Genomic DNA, 21,734 nt, shown 5'->3' on the forward strand with positions numbered 1-21,734 from the left:
GAGGGTACAGTTACAGATTTATACATTTTTGTGCTCATGTTTCTCCCTTACAGAGTTTGATAACCCATCCCTTCACAAGTGCCCATTCTCCACCACCAGTAAACCCAACATCCCACCCCCCCTTCCCAGTCCCGTCTCCCCCCACCCCACCCTGCCACTATGGCAGGGAATTCCCTTTTGTTCTCTCTCTCTGGTTAGGTGTTGTGGTTTGCAATAAAGGTGTTGAGTGGCCATTGCGTTCAGTCTCTAGTCTATATTTGGCCCGCATCATCTTTCCCCCACATGACCAACAACCACATTTTACTTGCTGTTCCCTTCTCTGAGTTGCCCAGAGTGAGAGAACAGCCTCCAAGCCATGGTGACAACCTCCTGGTACTTATTTCTACTATTCTTGGGTGTTCAATACTGAGATAATTTATGTTTGAAAAAAGGCAAATATGAACTGTGGTATGAGGAATAGTAGAGCTGTAAGTTTTCATTTTTGCACAGAAATATTTATTTTTTTATTATTATTTTTTAAAATTTTAAAAATTTTACTGAATCACCGTGAGATAGTTACAAGCTTTCATGTTTGGGTTACAATCTCACAATGATCAAACACCCATCTTTCCACCAGTGCACATGCCTCACCACCAATATCCCGGGTATACCCCCCCTTTTCCACCCTCCCCCTGCCTCTAAGGCAGACAGTATTCCCCATACTCTCCCTCTACTTTTGGGCATTATAGCTTGCAGACGATGAAAGGTCATCATGTTTGGTCCATTATCTACTTTCGGCATGCATCTCCCATTCCAACTGGTTTCTCTAGCCATCATTTTCTTAGTGATCCCTTCTCTATTCCATCTGCCTTCTCCCCTCTGCTCATGAAGCAATCTCCAGCTATGGGGCAATCCCCCTGGCCCTTGTATCTACAGTCCTTAGGTGTCAGCCTCATGTGATGCTACCCTACACTCCACAAATGGGTGCAGTCCCTCTATGTCTGTCCCTCTCTTTCTGACTCATTTCACTTAGCATGATACTTTCCATGTTTATTCATTTATAAGCAAATTTCATGACTTCATCTCTCCTAACAGCTGCATAGTATTCCACTGTGTAGATGTACCAAATTTTCTTTAACCAGTCATCTGTTTTAGGGCACTCGGGTTGTTTCCATATTTTGGCTATTGTGAACAGTGCTGCAATGAATATATATGTACAGATATAATTTCTACTGTACTCTTTTGCATCCTCAGGATATATTCCCAGAATATATGGAAGCTCAATTTCTAGTTTTTGAAGGACTGTCCATATTGTTTTCCAGAAAGGCTGGACTAGTCGGCATTCCCACCAACAGTGAAGGAGTGTCCCTTTTTCCCCACATCCACGCCAGCACTGGTTGCTTTTGTTCTTTTGAATGTGTGCCAGTCTCTGTGGTGTGAGATGATATCTTATTGTTGTTTTGATTTGCATCTCCCTGATGACTAGTGATGTGAAGCATTTTTTCATGTGCCTTTGTTGCCCTGAAATATTTATAAAATTTCTTTCTACAACTTGTTTTGGGCAGAGTACCTAAATTATTCTCATAGACAAAGGAGCTTGAGAAATTTTTGAACTTGACTCTTTGCATTAACTGAATCTGAATTTCTGAATTTTAATTTCAAGCATATAAAATAAAGGCATAGAGGTAGATGATTTAGAAGGATCTTCTTGGGTGCAGTGTTATATATATGTATATATGATATATATTGTCTTTTGATCATTTGACTAAACTTAAACAAGCTCATTTAATTTTAGATGATATAAAGAACTGAGCTGAACATACTGAACTTTGTTTATGAAATCAATAAATGACCCTTCAAATGGAGGTTTATTTTTAATCAACAAACAGTGGAGGTGAAGAGAGGTCTTTGTGTGTGGTGGGGCACTTTGCTGGGGTGGTGGGGAGTCATTTAAATTTTTTTTTAATTTTTAAATGAATCACCGTGAGGTACAGTTACAGACTTACAAACTTTTTGCTTGTGTTTCAGTCATACAGTGATAGAGTACCCATCCCTCCACCAGTGCCAATTTTCTACCACCATGATCCCAGCATCCCTCCCACCACCCCCACTCATCACCCCCACCCCATCCCACCTCTGTGGCAGGGCATTCCCTTTTGCTCTCTCTCTTCTTTTGGGTATTGTGGTTTGCAGTAGAGGTATTAAGTGGCCATCATGTTCAGTCTATATTCTACTTTCAGCCCGCATCTCCCATCCCAAGTGGGCCCTCTTAGCACCCTTTACTTGGTGGTCCCTTCTCTATCTGAGCTGCCTTTCCCCCAGCATGTGAGGCCAGCTTAAAAGTTTTGAAGCAATCATGTGGGGAGTCATTTTGTACATCAATAGTAAAAACTTAAACATGACTGTAGCCATATTATCGAAGCTATAATAAATATTTTCTAAAAATTAATTGAAGGAAGGCTATTGAATTGCTTTTTGGTATCAGTGACAAATCAAGCCTAATCTTTTCAAATAAAGGTCTAGGACTGCTATTGTATACATGGAGATAAATCACAGATACTCTGCAAATATCCATGGGACACAGTACTTAATATAATCATCTAGATTGCTTAGTTGTAAACTTTTCTCCCTTAGCTGCTTAAATCTCTTTAAATCCTTAAACACATTTTATTTTTTCTGGTTAGGTTCCAGGGTTAAATCTCTTGTATTTAAGAATAAAAATTTATACTTTTAGTTAGTGATCATGAATTGAATTCTTTACAGCTATCTTCAGCCAAATGCTACACAACTTTTTAGTACTTAGATTTTAAAATCTAGGTCAGGTTACATAAAGAGCATCTTTCATTTAACCTTGGGTATTGAGACTTTATCACAATACTTTATCCTTTATTCTGTTTGGCTTACTATAGCTCTAAATTTGTATTGGCTTATTTTTGCTTGTCTTAAGGCTACCTTCAGCGATAATATACTTTTCCTCACTTATAAAAGAAGCTTATCAACTCTTTATTTCCTTCAACAAATTGCAAAATCTTCTATTTCTCTGGTCTTATCTAGTCCTCCACTCCCAGTGGCCTGATTTGGCCATCATAAAAGGATGAAGAAGACAGATTAAGTGCAGAGATAAAACTTAAGAGAGTAGATCAAAGTTTCTCAACCTTTTTCCTATTGCGCTGCTTCGTGACCTTGTTACCATTCTGTGCCCCCTTCCCCTGCCCGGCTTCATCCTACTGTTAATCTCTAGTCTTGTACTGTTGTCCCCCATTCACATAGTTTTCACCTGTGACCCTCTAGGACTATCCTTGGAATCCACAAGAGGCCCCAAAACCATAGGGCCTACAGTTGAGAAATAATGGCTTACATTGTTAAAAAAATTTTGCCTAGATCTTCTAGGTGGGCAGCCAGGTGTTCTTTGGACATCTCATGGAATCCAGTAGGTAACAGTTCTAGTCCAGCGGTCATCTCTAAGTTGCATTATGTGTCCGACCCATCTGATTTCTGACGCCTTGACAAACGAGACAACATCCCTGATTCTGGATCGTCAACAGAGGTCAGAACTCCGGATTCCTTCTCTCACTTGAGTGAAATGTGATACTCCAAGCATAGCTCATTCGATTCTGCTTTGGGAGACCCGAATTACGTTCTTACCTTGTTTTCATAGGGCCCAGGTCTCTGAGGCATGTTAGTGAAGGAAGAACAGTGGAGTCAAAAAGATGTGCCTGGAGATGGAGGTTCTTTGTCCTCTTAACAACTTCTTTGATGCTCTTGAAGTCATTTCACACTGCTCTCTTCCTCGTGCACAGCTCAGGTGCCAGGTCATTCGTAACGTTGAGTTCCCGATGTAGGTACACATAACTGCTGCATTAGGAGATGCTTGTTCCTTTTAGAGCAAATGGAACCTCAGAACTAGTTCATTTCTCATGAAAATTGTCTTTGTGAGATTCAGCTGCAGTCTGACCTTTTCACACTCATGGTCGAAGTCAGCCAGCATTCATGATGCTTGGCTAATATTTGGTGTTATTAGAATGATGTCATCAGCTAAGCGGAGGTGGTGTAGCTGTTGACCATCTATCTTCACTCCCATTCCTTCCCATTCCAGTCATCGCATGACGTTCTCGAGGGTGGCACTGAAGAGTTTCAGTGAAATGGTGTTGCTCTGCTGAACCCCTCTCTTTAAGTCGATGATCACTTCCTTGTAGAATGGTGAGATCCTGATGGTGAATCCATTATACAGCTCACGGAGGATCCTGATGTAAAGATAGCCATATTATGTTTGTATCATTGTAAAGGGGGGAATATTATATCTTTATTTAAGGAAGCATTTTTTTCTGGCATTAATTTCTGAGAAAAAAATTTTTGTCACACCCAGCTGTGCTAAAGGCTTACTCTAAGAGCACTCAGGGAATCATCTTGGTCAGACTCAGGGGACTATATGGGGTGCCAGGAGTTAAACCCAGATGGGCCACATGCAAGCACCCTGCCTTGCTATTCTACCTTTCTGGCCTGTGAGCAACATTTCTTGAGTTTGAAAATTATGCTGAGAAGATGTCCCGAAGTACAGTGTAGATTTTTGACTCTATTATTCTTTCAATATAAATTGAGAAGATAAAGCTCAAGCATAGCTTAGTAAAATATTCTTAAGGAACAAGACTAATACCAGCATATGAAGCTTTCTATGCTCTGATCTTACCTAATATACAGAAAAATGAAGGACTTTTTTAAAAAGCAGTCTTCTATATTATTTCTCTCAATGAAGAGTTTGACACAAATTGATTAGCAAACTGTATGAAGTTAGTCACATCTCTACTTCTGATTCCCCCAGATTATGAACACCCGCTTCCTTCTATTCTCCCTTTCACCTTCTGTAACTGTCTCCTCTACTGCTGATGCTGTTGGACTAAAATCTCTCAAGTTTTCCTGAAACACTTTTCCCCACCCTTAGTCTACATGCTTCTTATTCTCTTCTTTTCTCTTTTTTGATTCTATAACAAGTTCCAAATAATATATCTGGCAAAGATAAAATTTCACATCCTTGGAAGGTGAGGAAGAGGGAAAATGAAATAGAGAAACAAGATTCTTTTCAGCATAGCAGTTTGTGGCTGAGTCATCTCTTATTAAATTTTACCCAACCACATACATTGTCTGTTAGACTTCACAGTACTCAGTGTGATGTTTATTGTTGTCTTGTCTTCAAGTAGAAAATGAAGCTGAGAGAGTTTTTGAATTTGCTTACAGTTCATAAGTAGCAAATGAGTTAGCTGGAATTGTGAACCCTAGTCTAAAGAGATCCAGAAGGGCAAGTTTACTGTGAGACTGGTTAGGCCAGATCTATGCCTACAAAGACTGGAAGAGCCAATGGTGATGATGATGTCCTTCGATCAAAATAAGGGGGAACTGGGTAAGGCTGTCACAAACTTCAATAATTTTCCACTTAAACATGCTCTTGTTGACCTTTCACATCTACATATACCTGAAAGAATCTAATGTACAAGGCAACTGCAATTACACACAGACTCATTGGAGAAGTCATTAAACACAAATTTATATTTTTAAATCCAGGTATATTTGCACGTATTTGGGGGTTCCCAAGACCTAGCTTCAGTGGTTTACAAAAAGGATCTTGAAACTCAGAAAAGCTGAGATATCCAAAACTGTTCTATTACAGTCCAAAAATATAGATTAAATTCAAAGAATAGGCTCATAGGATGGAATCCAGAAATAACAAAAAAAATCTAAGCCCTACTAGTTGTACTTTCCCCGTGAATTATTATTAATTCCACAGAAATTATATACAGTATTATGCACACTGTTACCACTAGGATATTCACTCAGGCCTTCACATCTAGGATTTTTTGGGGGTTGGTCACGTAGGTATAAAGTATCTATCTGACTGATTTTATTCAATCTCCAGCTGCTCTGATACAGTATGGCTCCAAACCTCACCATAAATACGTTGCTTATCAACTAACTGGCAATGTACGCAGTACACTCCAGACTTAAAATATGCTCTTAAGAACATTTTAAACCTTAGAGGTTTTCTCTAGGAACTGGTCAGTCAGTTCTTTGGAAGTTGCACAATTTTAATATGCCAAACTTACTAAGTGAACTCTGTATGCATAGTTAAAATAGCTCTAACAGATCAGGGAAGAGACAAGGATGCCCACTCTCTCCACTCCTGTTCAATATGGTACTGGAAGTACTTGCAATAGTGGTTAGGCAAGAAAAAGGTATTAAGGGTATTCAGGTAGGAAAGGAAGAAATCAAGCTCTCACTATTTGCAGACAATATGATACTATACTTAGAGAACCCTAAAATCTCTCCTAAGAAACTCTTAGAAACAATAGGCTTGTATAGTAGTTTCAGGCTATAAAATCAACACCCAAAAGTCCATGGCTTTCATATGTACAAATAATGAGAGAGAAGAAAGCAACATGAAAAAAGCAATCCCGTTCTCAATTGTGCCTCAAACGATCAAATACCTCGGAATCAACTTAACTAAGGAGGTAAAGAACTTGTATAATGAAAACTACAGAACGGTACTTCAGGAAATAAAAGAGGACACAGGAAATGGAAAGATATACCCTGCTCATGGATTGGGAGAATTAATATTATCAAAATGGCAATACTCCCCAAAGCATTGTACAAATTCAATGCAATCCCTATAAAGATACCCTTGACATTCTTGAAAGAAATGGAGCAAACAGTCCTAAAATTCATATGGAACAATAAGCCCCCACGAATAGCTAAAGCAATTCTTGGGAAAAAGAAAATGGGAGGAATCAACCTCCCCAACTTCAAACTCTACTACAAAGCGGTAGTAATTAAAACAGCATGGTACTGGAACAAAGGCAGAGGTGCAGACCAATGGAACAGGGTTGAATATTACACACTCCTCCAAATATATGATCATTTAATCTTTGATAAGGGAGCAGAAAATGTGAAGAGTAGCAAGGAAAGAATGTTTAACAAATTGTGCTAGCAAAACTGGACAGCTATATACAAAAAAATGGACTCAGATCTCCACTTATCACCATATAAAAAACTCAGATCAAAATGGATTAAAGACCTCAACATCAGTGAAGACAAGTTCAGCAAAACCTTCCACAACATTGAAGCCAACGGTATCTTCAAAGATGACATGCCACTGGCCAAGCAAGTGAAAACAGAGATAAATAAATGGGACTGCCTTAAACTAAGTAGCTTCTGCACCTCAAAAGATACAGTGACCAAAGTACAAATACAGCCTACAGAATGGGAAAGGATATTTACCCAATACCCATCTGATAAGGGGTTAATATCAAGGATATACAAGGCACTGGTTGAACTCCACAAGAAGAAAACTGCTAACCCGATCAAAAAATGGGGTGAAGAAATGAACAGAAACTTCCCCAAAGAAGAAATCTGAATGGCTGAGAGGCACATGAGAAAATGTTCTTCATCACTAATCATCAGGGAGATGCAGATCAAAGCAACAATGAGATACCATCTCACACCACAGAGACTGGCCTACATCCCAAAAAACAAAAGCAACCGGTGTTGGCGTGGATGTGGGAGAAAGGGATTCTTCTTCACTGCTGGTGGGAATACCAACTGGTTCAGCCCTTTTGGAAAACAATATGGACGATTCTTAAAAAATTAGAAATTGAGCTTCCATTTGACCCAGCAATACCACTCCTGGAAATATATTCCGGAGAGGCAAAAAGGTATAGTAGAAATGACATCTGCATTTCTATGTTCATTGCAGCACTGTTTACAATAGCCACAATCTGGAAAAAACTGGAGTGCCCAAAAACAGATGACTGGTTAAAGAAACTTTGGTACATCTACATAATGGAACACTATGCAGCTGTTAGAAAAGGTGAAGTCATGAAATTTGCACATAAGTGGATCAACATGGAAAGTATCATATTGAGTGAAAGGAGTCAGAAAGAAAGAGACAGACATAGAAAGATTGCACTCATATGTGGAATATAAAGTAGCAGAGAGGTACAAGCTTGAAATTAAATAGCTCTAACAGCTTATTAGATAGAAACTAGATCACATAAAATTAACAACCCAGGATAACACAGTTTCTTAGAGAAATTTTATTTGTTTTGTATTTGCTTTTTGTTTGTTTTATTTATTTTAAAAATTCTATTTTTTTATTTTGTTTGTTTTTTGACTATATTTGGCTATGTTCAGGGTTTACTCCTGGCTCTATACTCAGGCATCACTTCTGGTGAGATTGGGGGACCATGTTGGGTGCCAGGAGTTGGGCCTGCGTCTGCCATATGCAAAATAATCACCTTATCGATGTACTATCTCTCTGACCCCCTAAATTTTTTTTTAATTTGGTGGTGGTGGTAGTGGTGGTGGTGGTGGTGGTGGTGGTGTGTGTGTGTGTGTGTGTGTGTGTGTGTGTGTGTGTGTGTGTGTCCAGGGGTTAATCCAAGCTCTGTGCTTATGAATCACTCCTGGCAGGATTAAGGATCATATAGGTTGCTGGTGATCAAATCTGGTTCAGCCACATAAAAGGGCAAACACCCTACCTATTGGACTATCACTCTGGTCCCCCTCAGAGAAATTTTCATCACTTTTATAGTAAATAGTTTTACATGGGGCTCCTTACAACCTTGCTCATTGGGAAGTGGAGGCCTGATGGTACAATGCTTGGTTAATACAGTGTTGCTAAACTCCATGAAAATTGGTTCCATCAGGCCCTTTTTTGGCAGTACTTGGGGATTATGCAGTGACATTGAACCCAATGTGTTGAATGAACATGCTAACCTTGCATATTATCACTTGAACTATTTTCAAGCCCAATTTTTTTCAAGACAGCCAATTTATAATACATTGTCAGGGTCCTGGCCAGTCAACCCCAGCACACTGGAGTACGATCCCCCTGGTCACAAAACTTACTACCTGTAGGAGAGGAAGTGGGAAGGGAAGAAGCCTCTGCCCTGACCCTCCACACACCCGTGGACTCCCGCTGCCACAGAGAAAGGATCACGTGGAGGGGGGAAAGCTGGTGGTCAATCAGCAATCCCTTTATTAGCTCTCACACAGGGGTTTTTATACATACATTTCAGGGGCAATCCACATGTATCACATTTACCTTGTTAGGCTCAATACAGATGTTAATGATTTACATCTCTCGCTCTCAGGGCCAGGTGTATTAGCTCAGGCAGATGGTAACTGTTACATCCCTCATCCTCAACCAGAATGCCTGCATGTGTGGAGTGCTGAAGCAAGCCCCTGGGCCCCTGTAAACAGGACTGGCTCTTTCTTTCAGGGACAGGGGATTTAGTCAGTGTCAGGCCGGCTACTGAACCCTAACAATACATGTTAAGGCAACCTTTCAAAACTGAATGCAGCAATTCATTTCATATCAATCTGCAGAGTAAGGACCAAAAAAGGACCAGACTAGGACCAAAAAGATTAGACAACATTCTGGGTACTGGTTGTAACAAAGAGGTTAAGAATCTGTTTTACAGAGAATAGGGAGAGGGACCAAACTAGGACCAAAAAGATTAGACAACATTCTGGGTACTGGTTGTAACAAAGAGGTTAAAAATCTGTTTTACGGAGAATAGGGAGAGAGCCATTAGTGCTTCATGCTTTGCCTGAGCTAGGACTCAAGTTCAAACATTGGCAACATACACTTGTCCCCTGAGCACTGCTGCTTAAAATCCTAGAGAACCCAAGCACGTCTAAGGTCATTTTAGTAGTCCCAAGTACTTCAAGACTAAAAGATTTGGTCTTCTTTGCATTGAACTGGCTCAGTTGACCAAGTATTACTAAGAGTGATCACTGAGTCCCCTGAGCACTCTTTGGGAGCCCCCTTCTTAATAATTTATTGTCTATTTGTTAAAAATAAATTAAGGGGCCAGAGAGATAGTACAGTAGTCAGGACACTTTCCCTGTGGGTGACAGACCTTAGTTTGTTCCCCGGCACCATATATGGTCCCACAAGTCCCACCAGGAGTGATCCCTGAACATAGAGCCAGAGGTAGTTCCAAACCAAAACAACAAACAAAATTACAAAATTATTGAGGGCCAGAGTGATAGTACAGCAGGAAGGAATCATGCCTAACACGTGACCAAACCAGGTTTTATCTCTGGATCATGGTCCCCTGAACCTGCTCAGAGTGATCACTGAGTACAGAGCCAGGAGTCAACACTAAGTACCACTGGTGTGTGGCCACAAACACAAACATAAGTAAATAATTAAAAAGAATTACATTTGCCAAGGGAGCTGGGTGGAGGTTTGTAAAGGGATCTCAGACCCTGATACTCTATGGAGTTGGTGCTATGGAGTTGGAACGTTGAATGTCTGAAACTATTTTTAACAGTCTTGTAAATAAAAGCTGAAAATTAATACACTAAACTGAAAAAAGGCAAACCATCTTATAATTATGGGTGCTTTAAGTGAATTGCATTAGTTAATAATAACTTTTTATAGATATATCTCCTAAGAAACAACTCTTACCAAATCATTAAGACTACCTTAAATGCATACATTTTCAAGTTTGCCAATGACAACTCAATAAAACTGAGGGAAGAAAAATAAATAGCCTGCTTAATAAAACGAGACTTCTGGAAACTGAAAAATCTTTGCAACTGCAGTGATGGGGCTTACATAACTATTTTGCTGACTTGAGTGAAAAGAAAATAGACAGGTAATCCCTTAATCCTTTCCTGTGCTCAATCATTACCCCCACTGGAATGGGGGCGGAGTTAAAGTGGTGAAGAGTGCTTTTAGTAGTTGACTTAAATTTTCAATGTAATGGGCAAAGACTGAGCAGAAGAAAAAAATCCATAGCTCTGTATTCAATATTAATAGGCCTAGCGCAGAATTTACTGAATGTTAAGTTTAAACTCCAATCAATTAGCTATTGTTCTATAACATTCATTTTAAAACCCAGAGGATTAGTAAAATAACTGACACTTCTATCTACAGGTTAGAGGGAGATTGGGTTTGACTGGGGTGACTTAGGTTACGGTGTTTTTCCTATTAGTTAAACCAGCAGAAATGCTTTAGAGCATGTTTTCAACAGAAGAGGTTTGAGTTCAAAGGGAAAAGTAAAGTTTCTAAAGACAGAGTACTGGCACTGCTTCTTCCAGTCACGGGTCACTGAGTATAGCAAATTACCTGTGAGTTATTTTTCTAGGACTGCTATTAACAAGGTGCCAAGCATTTGGTGTTAGAACAATGGTAATATACTGTCTCTTGCTAATAGAGTTTAAGAGTTTAAATTCAAGGAAGAATGTCAGGAAGAAAAGCTCTCAAGCCTCTCTCCTTAGTTTATGGATGGTCATCTTCAAATTTACATTGTGTTCTTGCTGTGTTTTCATGACTGTCTTTTAATTTCCTCTTATAAGTATACCAATTATACTAATTTAGGGACCATCGTAGAAACCTCATTTGAATTGGATTATCTTTGTAAAAAGTCTTCTCCAAGTAAAGATTCCTTCTGAGGTATTAGAGTTAGGGGACTTCAATTTGTGAATTTATGTGCAAGTGTAGGGCGCAGGGCACAGCCATTGGAACTCAGGAGCTACTCCTGGCTATGTGCTTAGGAACAATCCCTGGTGGTGCTCAGGAGACCATATGGGATGTAGGGAATTTGAACGAGGGTTGCAAATTGGTACAGCCATGTGCAAAGCAAGTGTCTTACTACCTGTACTATCACTCTAGCCCATTGAATTTTCTTTTAAGTGGGAAAGAGGTCACAGTTTAACCCAAATACACCATAGAGTCCAAAGTAAATGAGTTATCATAAACTGTATCTATAAAAAGACATGGCAAGAATTTAGATGCTCGAAACTAAAGAATGGGGCCTGAATAATTTAAAGTTAATAATATTGTTGGGGGAGGGGTGGTGATGTTGGGCTACACCCAGTGGTGCTGAGGGTTTGCTCTTACTCCTGGCTCTGTGCTCAGGGATCACTCCTGGTAGACTCAGGGGACCATATAGGATGCCAGAGATTGAACCCAATTTTTCCACGTGAAAGGGAAATCCCCTACCTTCTGAATTATTGCTAGAATCCCCAAAATTTAATAATATTACTTGATAGTTTAAGTTTATATGGTGAATAGGGACTTGTAAACTGTGTCTCAAGGGCCAGATTTGTCTTGCTACTGGTTATTATAAATAAACCTTTATTGGAACACAGACATGCTCACTCAAAATGTATTAACTCTATTTGATTTTGTGTTGTAGTGACAAAGTTCATCAGTTGTGACAAGGTTCTTAACCTGACAAGTCTGAATGATCTGGCTGTTTATAGAAGAAAAGTTTGGATCTCTGTTTTTTTTTTTTCATTTTTTTATTAGTGAATCACCGTGAGGTACAGTTACAAACTTACAAACTTTCGTGTTTGCATTTCAGTCATACAATGATCATTTACCCATCCCTCCACCAATTCCCATTCTCCTCCACCAATGTTCCCAATATCCCTCCCACCATCACACCCCATCCCCCACCACACACCCCGCTTCTGCGGTAGGACATTCCCTTTTGTTCTCTCTCCTTTTGGGTGTTGTAGTTTGCAATAGAGGTATTGAGTGGCCTTCATGATCGGTCTATAGTCTACTTTCATCTGCGACTAGTGAGAGCTTGATTTCTCCCTTTCCTATCTGAATGCCCTTAATATCTTTTTCTTGCCTAATTGCTATTGCAAGTACTTCCAGTACTATATTGAACAGAAGTGGGGAGAGTGGGCATCCTTGTCTCATCCCTGGTCATAGAGGAAGGCTCTTAGTTTTTCCCCATTGAGTACTATGGAGAAAACCGGAGTGCCCAAAAACAGATGACTGGTTAAAGAAACTTTCGTACATCTACACAATGGAATACTATGCAGCTCTTAGAAAAGATGAAGTCATGAAATTTGCATATAAGTGGATCAACATGGAAAGTATCATGTTGAGTGAAATGAGTCAGAAAGACAGAGACAGACATAGAAAGATCGCACTCATTGGTGGAATGTAAAGTAGCAGAATGGAAGATTAACACCCAAGAGCAGTAGAGATATGAACCAGGAGGTCTGCCACACAGTTTGGAAACTAGCCTCACAGCAGATACAGAGAAGGGAACACCTAGTAGAGAATGTTGGGAAGACCCACTCGAGTTGAAAGCTGAGTATCAAACGTAGACTGTAGACCAAACATAATGGCTATTCAATACCTCTATTGCAAACTACAACACCTAAAAGGAGAGATAACAGAAGGGAATGCCCTGCTGCAGAGGCAGGGTGGGGTGGTGGGGGTTCGGGTGGGGTTGGTGGGAGGGATACTGGGAACATTGGTGGAGGAGAATGGGCACTGGTGGAGGGATGTAAACGAAATGCAGACATGAAAGTTCATAAGTTTGTAACTGTATCTCACAGTGATTCACTAACAAAAATTTAAAAAAAAAGAATCCATTAAATGCAAAGCCTGGAGGATGCTGCTCTGCTTTATCAGTGCTGTCAAGTCCTCGTGGTGCTCAGGAGGACCCCAGACGTGCTCAGAGGAATTTTTGGTATCGGGGATAAAAATAAGATTAGCCACATGTAAATCATATGCCTTATGCCTTAGCTCCTGCCCCTGTTTTCTTGTTTGGGGGCCACACATTGATTCTCTGGAGCTATGTCAGCACATTGTCTCCCCCATTGATCTGTCTCCCCAGCCCCCATCTGGATTTTTTGTGTGTGTGTGCTCCATATTACTTTAGTCCTTTACCAGGTTCCCCAGCAGCTCTACCTCAGGTTTTATTTTCTATATATTATTAAAAAATTCTCAAGTTTCATTCTGTAGAAGATCAAATGACAGTCCTTAATCAAAGTTTATTGATTGATTTCTTTGGAAATCTTGGTTTTCTTCTGAATATGCTTTTTTAAGATATGAATAACCAGAGTAGGGTAATCTATGGTCTTCTGTGATTCTTGGGGTACCTCAAACACATAGTTCTATATTCCCTTTGCAGGATATGTACACATTTTATTGTAGTGATAGGAAGGTTATTTATATCCTTGGAGAAAAGAATAATTTCCTGCTTGGTGTCTGAGCTGAAAACACAGCTCCTATTGTGTTAAGAATGTCACAGATTTCATCTTGTCTTCTAACTCTGATTTGTGGTGACTGCCTGCAGCAATATTAAGAAATAATGCAAGGCCACATACAGGATCAGTTATAACTGATTGGCAATGGCTTGCCTGAAGCAGAAAATGACCCTATAAATACCAAGTATTTTCTACCATTGACCATTGTACTTTCTATGGAAACAATTAAACGGTTCTTTTCATCCAGTGCTAGATGCACTAGGGCATTTCTGTTTAATCACTTTTTACCTTATAGCGTGGTTTATAAAGTTATACTAGCTAGTATGGATAGAGTATAATGAAATTTGCTAATAACTAACATCATTAGAGATGGCACTAAAAGTGCAGAGATTATTATATTTTGTTTACTTCAATTTATGCAATTTAAAAAATAGTTATGTTTCATAGCTTCTTCCTTATTTAATCATAGCAGTGTTTTGACAATAAATGATATTTTTATTAAACTTGGAATCAAGAGCTGGGGAAACAGTACAAGGGTTAAGGCACTTGCCTTTCACGTGGCTGATTCCAGTTCAATCCCTAAATCAAATGGTACCACATATGATCCCTTGAGCACCAGCATGAGTTTTCCTTAAGCATAGAGTCAGGAGTTAGCCTTTGGGCAAAGCACAAACAAAAAAAAATAGAATTGAGAGATGATGTGTTTCAGTACTGGAAAACTATAGCCAAATACTGGAGGGCCAAATTCAAAACTGCCACATGTTTTCATAACTAAAGTTTTATTAGAATAATTTATGTATTCAAATGTACGGGGCCATCTGTTTCATTTTGTTTATGGCTATGTATTCAAAGGCAGGGTAGAGTGGATGAAATAGAGATGAGCAATGTTGAATAGTTGTGACAGAGACCTCCTGGACTGTAAAAACTGAAATAGTTCTTACACAGCATCTCATAAAATAAAAATTGTGCACCCTTTAATGGACTGAAATGACTAGCAATCATTTACTCGATATGTATTGACCATTCTCCATTTTCAGAGCTATGATTGGCATAGACAGTAATTTTAAGGACTCTTTTCTATCTTAAAAAAAAAGTCTGTAAGAAAAATTTTGTTTTTTAATCCGTCTTCACATAAAAATCAATTCTCAAAAATTACTAATACTGGAATTCAACCTCTATGGGAACATGGATATTGTACTTTTTTTGAAAGCTGCCCAGTAGGATCTAGTGTGCTGTATGGTTCCAAAGCAATGATCAGAGCTAAGTATTTTGCACTTTATCTATTTGCTCTTTTAGATGTTATGTGGTATAACTACACAATTTGATGTGTAGTGGTTCACATATGGTAGGTTTAAAGTAAAAAAATAGCCAAATGGAAAATGAAAAAGAAAAAGGAATGTTCCCTTAACTGTAGAGGGGATGTACCCTCTAGATATCCCCAGACAACAGAAATTTTATAGATCTAATTGTATTGTTCGTAAAGTAAGATGCTCCCTTCACAAATATCCAGATTTAAAGCAAATTGTAAGTGTAACAAAAAGTGATTTACAAAAAGCTTTAAATTGCTTAATTTTTATGTCTAATATCTTAGAATTCTTGAAGCATCTAGTTCAGAAAATAATATAATATTTTGCTATGCTTACAAAATTTTATTCTCACATCATGATTCTTGGAGTATATTTGGGAAATTGAGTAAGATACATGAAAATTTAGCTTAAAAAAGTCAACATATACCCCCCCCCCCACACACACACAGGGCTGGAGTGATAGCACAGCAGTTGGGCGTTCGCCTTTCACGGCTGACTGGAGTTCGATTCTTCTGCCCCTCTCGGAGAGCCCGGCAAGCTACCAAGAGTATCGAGCCCACGTGGCAGAGCCTGGCAAGCTACCCTGCATATTGGATATGCCAAAAACAGTAACAATAAGTCTCTCAATGAGAGACGTTACTGGTGCCCGCTTGAACAAATCGACGAGCAATGGGATGACAGTGACAGTGACATACACCCCACAAAGGATCTCTCAAAAAGAGATCAGAAAGTTCTCAGAGCTCTGATTTTAAGTGACTTAAGGATATACATTCTCACTCTGTGTCCAGTATGTCATTAACTTTTTTTAGGTCTAAGTAATTATTTTAGCAAATCATATGCCAATTGGCATTAGAAAGGGTGGGTGGGGCCAAGGCAGAGTTTTCAGACGATGAAAATGTGATTTTGGCAAAATGGATGGAAATTTTCATCCCCACAGATGCTTCAAAGTTGCTGTTGGGCTGTAAAAAGTTAAATAATAAATACGGTGTATTAGCCTCCTTCGGTAGTCTTTCAGGTATATGTTTGGGTAAGCATCTGAAAGTGTGAGTCTCCCTGTCTATTAACAACTTTTGACTTGTGCAATTTTATTCTCACAGATCTTACATGCAGATATCTATGGAAATTTTTGCTGTATGATTTGTTGAAATAATCTTTTGTTACTACCACATCTAAGTCTGACATTTTCTCTCTCATCAAATAAGGAAAACATGAAAATCTCTGTGTTACTGATACTTTTACAGATCCTTAAAAATATAATTCAGATAGAGAGATTATAAAAGTGAAAATCTCATCATATTTTAAAATTGTATTTTATACTTTATACTTTTTGATTTTATTTTACATAGAGTTGGCAAGGCCACCATATTCATTCTTCTCATCGTGGTTCATGAATATGTTTCTTACTGTAATTAAATTTTCTTTCAAAGGCACGTCATACTTTCTCCTTAACAGAATACTTAAAGCTGTTACATCTGCTTCCTTGAATTGTCCCTGTAGTAAAACAGAAGCCCAGACTCTACCAGAAGCTATATATATATATATATATATATTATATACACACATATATAATATATTACATGTTTATAGTGCTTAACATACACTCATATAATATATACACATATAGCATGCTATGTATGCTATATAAAATTATATATGTTATATAGCACTGTAGCACTGTCATCTCTTTGTTCATCGATTTGCTTGAGTGGGCACCAGTAACGTCTCCATTGTGAGACTTGTTACTGTTTTTTTTTTCTTTTTTGCATATCGAGTACACCACGGGTAGCTTGCCAGGCTCTGCTGTGTGGGCGGGATACTCTCAGTAGCTTACTGGGCTCTCCAAGAGGGACGAAGGAATCTAACCCAGGTTGGTCGCATACAAGGCAAATGCCCTTCCCGCTGTGCTATCCCTCTAGTCCATATATGTGATATATTTTTATATAAAATATTTCCATTTTTTAATAAAAAGAATAATCAAGTATGCAACACACCAGGAAAATCCTAAATATTTATGTAGTATCTAATATATACAAAATATTGATAAACACTTTGCCTGTTACTTTGTCATCATAAAGAAACAATTATGTAGGAATCATCTCCCTCTTTACTGATAATAAATAAACATCTTGAAGTCATGAAATTCGCATATAAGTGGATCAACATGGAAAGTATCACGTTGAATGAAATGAGTCAGCAAGAAAGAGACAGACATAGGAAGATCACACAAATATATGGAATATAAAGTAACAGAATGGGACACTTACACCTAAGAGTAGTAGAGATAAGAACCAGGAGGTCTGCCCCACAGCTTGGAAACTAGCCTCACAGCAGATACAGAGAAGGGAACACCTAGTAGAGAATGTTGGGAGGACCCACTTGGGTTGAAAGCTGCGTACCAAAAGGAGACTATAGACTGAAAATAATGGCCACTCAATACCTCTATGACAAACTACAACATCCAACAGGAGAGAGAACAAAAGGGAATGCTCTGCCACAGAGGCAGAGTGGGGTGGGGGTGATGAGAGGGATATTGAGAACATTGGTGGAGGAGAATGGGCACTGGTGGAGGAATGTAAACAAAATGCAAACATGAAAGTTCATAAGTTTATAAATGTACCTCATGGTGATTCACTAACAAAAATTAAAATAAATAAATAAATAAAAATAATAAAGAAAAACCTTTGTATCATAAACATTCAGTTTTGTTCTATTTTCAGAGGCAGAAATTTTACCATAAGGATTCCAAATGTACCCCAGTGGACATGTTACTGAAAGTAGAAAAAAGCTTTTCTATTTTTTTTTTAAAAAGAAAGAAACATCTCAAGATCACATTGCTAGTAAGTAATATCTTTTTGAAACAATATATCAAACAAGTGACCAATCAACATTAATTATCAGTAAATTCTGAGTCAATGAACTTTTGCTTATTAAATTAATTTTGGAAGATCACCTTAACTTCCACATGTCTCAGAATATAGTATTTCCATCTCCAGATGAGGGGTAGTGGTGACTTTCCAAAAATATCTTTGTACAGAGTTGCCTCCCACTACTTCTGGAGAGAAAGTCAGGTCTCCTTGTGAAGTCAGTCTTCTGAAGCTAGGGGCTTTTTGCCTTAGTTGAAGGGTGTGACTTTGAAAATTACTGCAGTTTAATGTCTTCTAACTTCTTGCAGTTCGCTGCAAGTTCAGACATTTGCTGCAGTGAACAGAGAGTACAAATGTAGCTAAGTGTTAATTAAAAAGAACATCTTGAGTGTAAACATTAAAAATTGATCACCTTCTGTGAGCAATTTAATTTATGAGCATTAACATATTCTAAGCTGATGTCTTGAATTTTACTCGAACATCTCTTGGTGCATAATGAAGGGGAAGAAAGGGGAACCCTTAACCTGAATGCTTTTAAATCTCTTTTCTCTGCCACTGTGGGTGTGCAGATTGTGAGGCCAGGGAGGCAGCTAATTCTGGAGCTCTCAAAAAGCACAGCTGCAAGAACAGCAGAGGCCTCAGCATCCAACCCCCTGCAGTAGGTTCACACTGTTGTCAGTCCTGCACCACTGTAATCGTTTCTGGCAAAGTGGGGACCTGTGGCGTGACTCTGGCAGCTTTCCTTTCCTTTTGGGTTATACTAAGTCATTAATGAATGCATTTATTTATTGAATTCTCAGCTTGTTCAGCAAGGTGTAGCAGAGTGTGCATAGGAGAGAATAGGAAGAATGAATTAGATATCATTGCCAAAGTCAGCCAACTATCTCCATGAGCTTAATTAAGGGAATCTATTACTTACCCCTGCCCCCTTCCCCTCAGCTCTACAGTCTGTTTTCAATGTCATAATCTGCTAGTATATTTTGAAAATATGATTAAATACAGCTAATGCTGTCTGAAACATGGAGCCAGTAAAATTACTCATTAGGTTTCTTTTTTCGTCCTTTCACAAAAGGTCCCTCTTTCTTAGTCCCTTTCCTACTCCCAGGGTTTTTTTTTATACTCATCAGAGCTCCTTGAAGTCATATGCTTCTTTACACCTATCTTCTCTTTTCTACAGAAACACAATGGTTTCCTGTTCTATTCTTTTAGTGTTTTACTTTCCTAGAAAATCAAATTCATTAGTCTATGGCCAGGTGGTAAGAGTTGAGGATAACAGGCCAAGGAGCAATAAATGTCCCTGATCTCAGGTGGTTTTCAAAGATTTCAATTTTGAGAAATGGGGAATCACCAAACACACACTGACTGGCCAGTTTCTTAGAGTATGAGAAGAATGGATTCCACAGTGCTTATAGTTTACATCATGCTTAATCTTTGTGTATGTAAGATGGTAATACATTCAGAAAAATTTTGAATTAGATTTGTTTTATAATAAAGTAAGAAGTTTTACAGAATAGACTTAAAAATATTTAGCTTCTTTTTTTGCATCATATACTAAAAAGAGAAATGTCTTAATAAAGAAATTATGGCACAAATAAATGTATTTAACTTGGAAGATTTAGTAAATGTCAGTCTGTGTTATTTAACTTTTTAAATAAAGACTTAATAGTGCATAAAAGTAGAAATGTATTAAGTGGATCTCTGGCTTATTTTAGCAGGTGACTTAGTGGTGGTCTGCAAATACATAATATCTGGTGTCATTCTTCAAACTGATAAAAATAACAAGATAGTATTCAAATAGATTTCTAAGGGATAATGAAACTGGAAAGAGTTTAGTTTATAGGTTGTCAATAAAATAAAGTGCAGTGATTTATCATAAATTTGATCATCAGTAAAATTTAAAAATAAATAGTGTTTTAAATAGTACAATTCAAATGTCATATTTCCTCGAAATGTTTTAAGGTAATGCAACAAAAATGATTACCTTCTAGAATCTACAGCTTTAAGAACTAATCTTTGACAATACGGAAAATTTTTCTTGAAAAAATAAATACATGAGTTTCTGTGTTTATTTTTAGCTCAGGACTGCAGTATATTTAAGAAAAGAAATCTGGATAACAACAATCTGTCTATCATATTATGTTACATCTTTGTGATTATTACTGTAACTATTTCCAAATATTTTTTTAGTTTCAAAACATATCTATTTATCTTCTGCATTAAAATATATATAACTTGGTGTGATTTAAAGTTATGGGAAAGTGTGCTGCTATTAACATTAAATTTGCATATGAAAATTGAAGTCTAACTGGGAAATAAAATGTATGATATTAATTCCTAAAAAATAGCTAAATGTATTCATAATTTCTAATAGGTATTTTCCACTTTGCAGCTCAAAGGACTAGGGCTGGAGCAGGAGACTGATTATAATGGGGCTGGCAGTGGGGAACAAAATTCAAGGAGAATAGGAATTTGGGATGTGGAACGATGCTAGAATCACATTCCAAGTACCAACTCAGCCACTTTGTTCTTAATCAACTTTAGTTCACAACTGAAAACTAAGAGCACCCATTTCATGGAAAATACAGGAGACCCATAAAGAAGCTGTGTAAGTAGCAATCAAATCAAACATTATGCAAATGAGTGATTCCCTGGGAAAGACAGAGCAATCAATTTTGCTGTCCTGATCCTATTAAACTCCCCACTTTGTTAAGCCATCTTGGTCAGGCATTTTTTATGGATAGCATAGAATTATTTAGAATTGCTGCATTAATGAGGATACTTTGTTTTGGTAGTGATAGGGGGGCTACCAAGTGATGCTCAGTAAACCCATGGGCTCCTCCCAGAGATTCTCAACTAAAATATCAAACTCAGCTGATGTTTTAATGCAAGTGTTGGGGAAGGTGGTACTGCTGGAGACCTTTGGTGTCTGGGATTTCCTTGGCAGTGTCCAAGGGCCTCCAGGGCCACAAACAGATGTGCATGGGCCTCCAGCTGCTCTTGGTGATGCCTAGGGCACAGTGTAGTGCCAAGAATAGAATTAGGTTTAGCAGCATGCAAGGCATGTGACTTAGTCTCTATATTCTCTTCACCCCTAATGTACATCCTTTTAATTGTTCACTCAAGTAAATCATGTAACTTAGTAAGGAATTTAGTCATTCATGTAATTAGAAAGTCTTACATACACTTTTAAAAATACCATCAGGCGTCTGCTGCTTTCTACCTTCTTCTTCCTCCGTTCTTCTCCTTCTTCCTTCTCCTTTTATTTCTCTCTTTCTTCTCCTTCTCATCCTCTACCTCTGCTATTTCTTTTTGCTTCTTTCCTCTAAATCTTCATGTTCCAAGTTTAAATTTTGAGAGGAATGATTTTCTCAGCTCCATACTTACAAAGAAAGCCCTTTGCTAGAGTTCTAAGAGGTCTATTATTTTCTCAATTTTCCTATCAAAATTTCCCACAAAAGGATTCTTAGTCACTCAGCATTGCTTGTGTGTGCACCTCCTACTAGGGAGAAAAGGTGTAATTCTTGAAACACCAGTACCACAAAGGTATACTTGGTTTTAGGTAGAA

Source organism: Sorex araneus, chromosome 1 (assembly GCF_027595985.1).
Source record: "Sorex araneus isolate mSorAra2 chromosome 1, mSorAra2.pri, whole genome shotgun sequence".
Taxonomy (NCBI): Eukaryota; Metazoa; Chordata; class Mammalia; order Eulipotyphla; family Soricidae; genus Sorex; species Sorex araneus.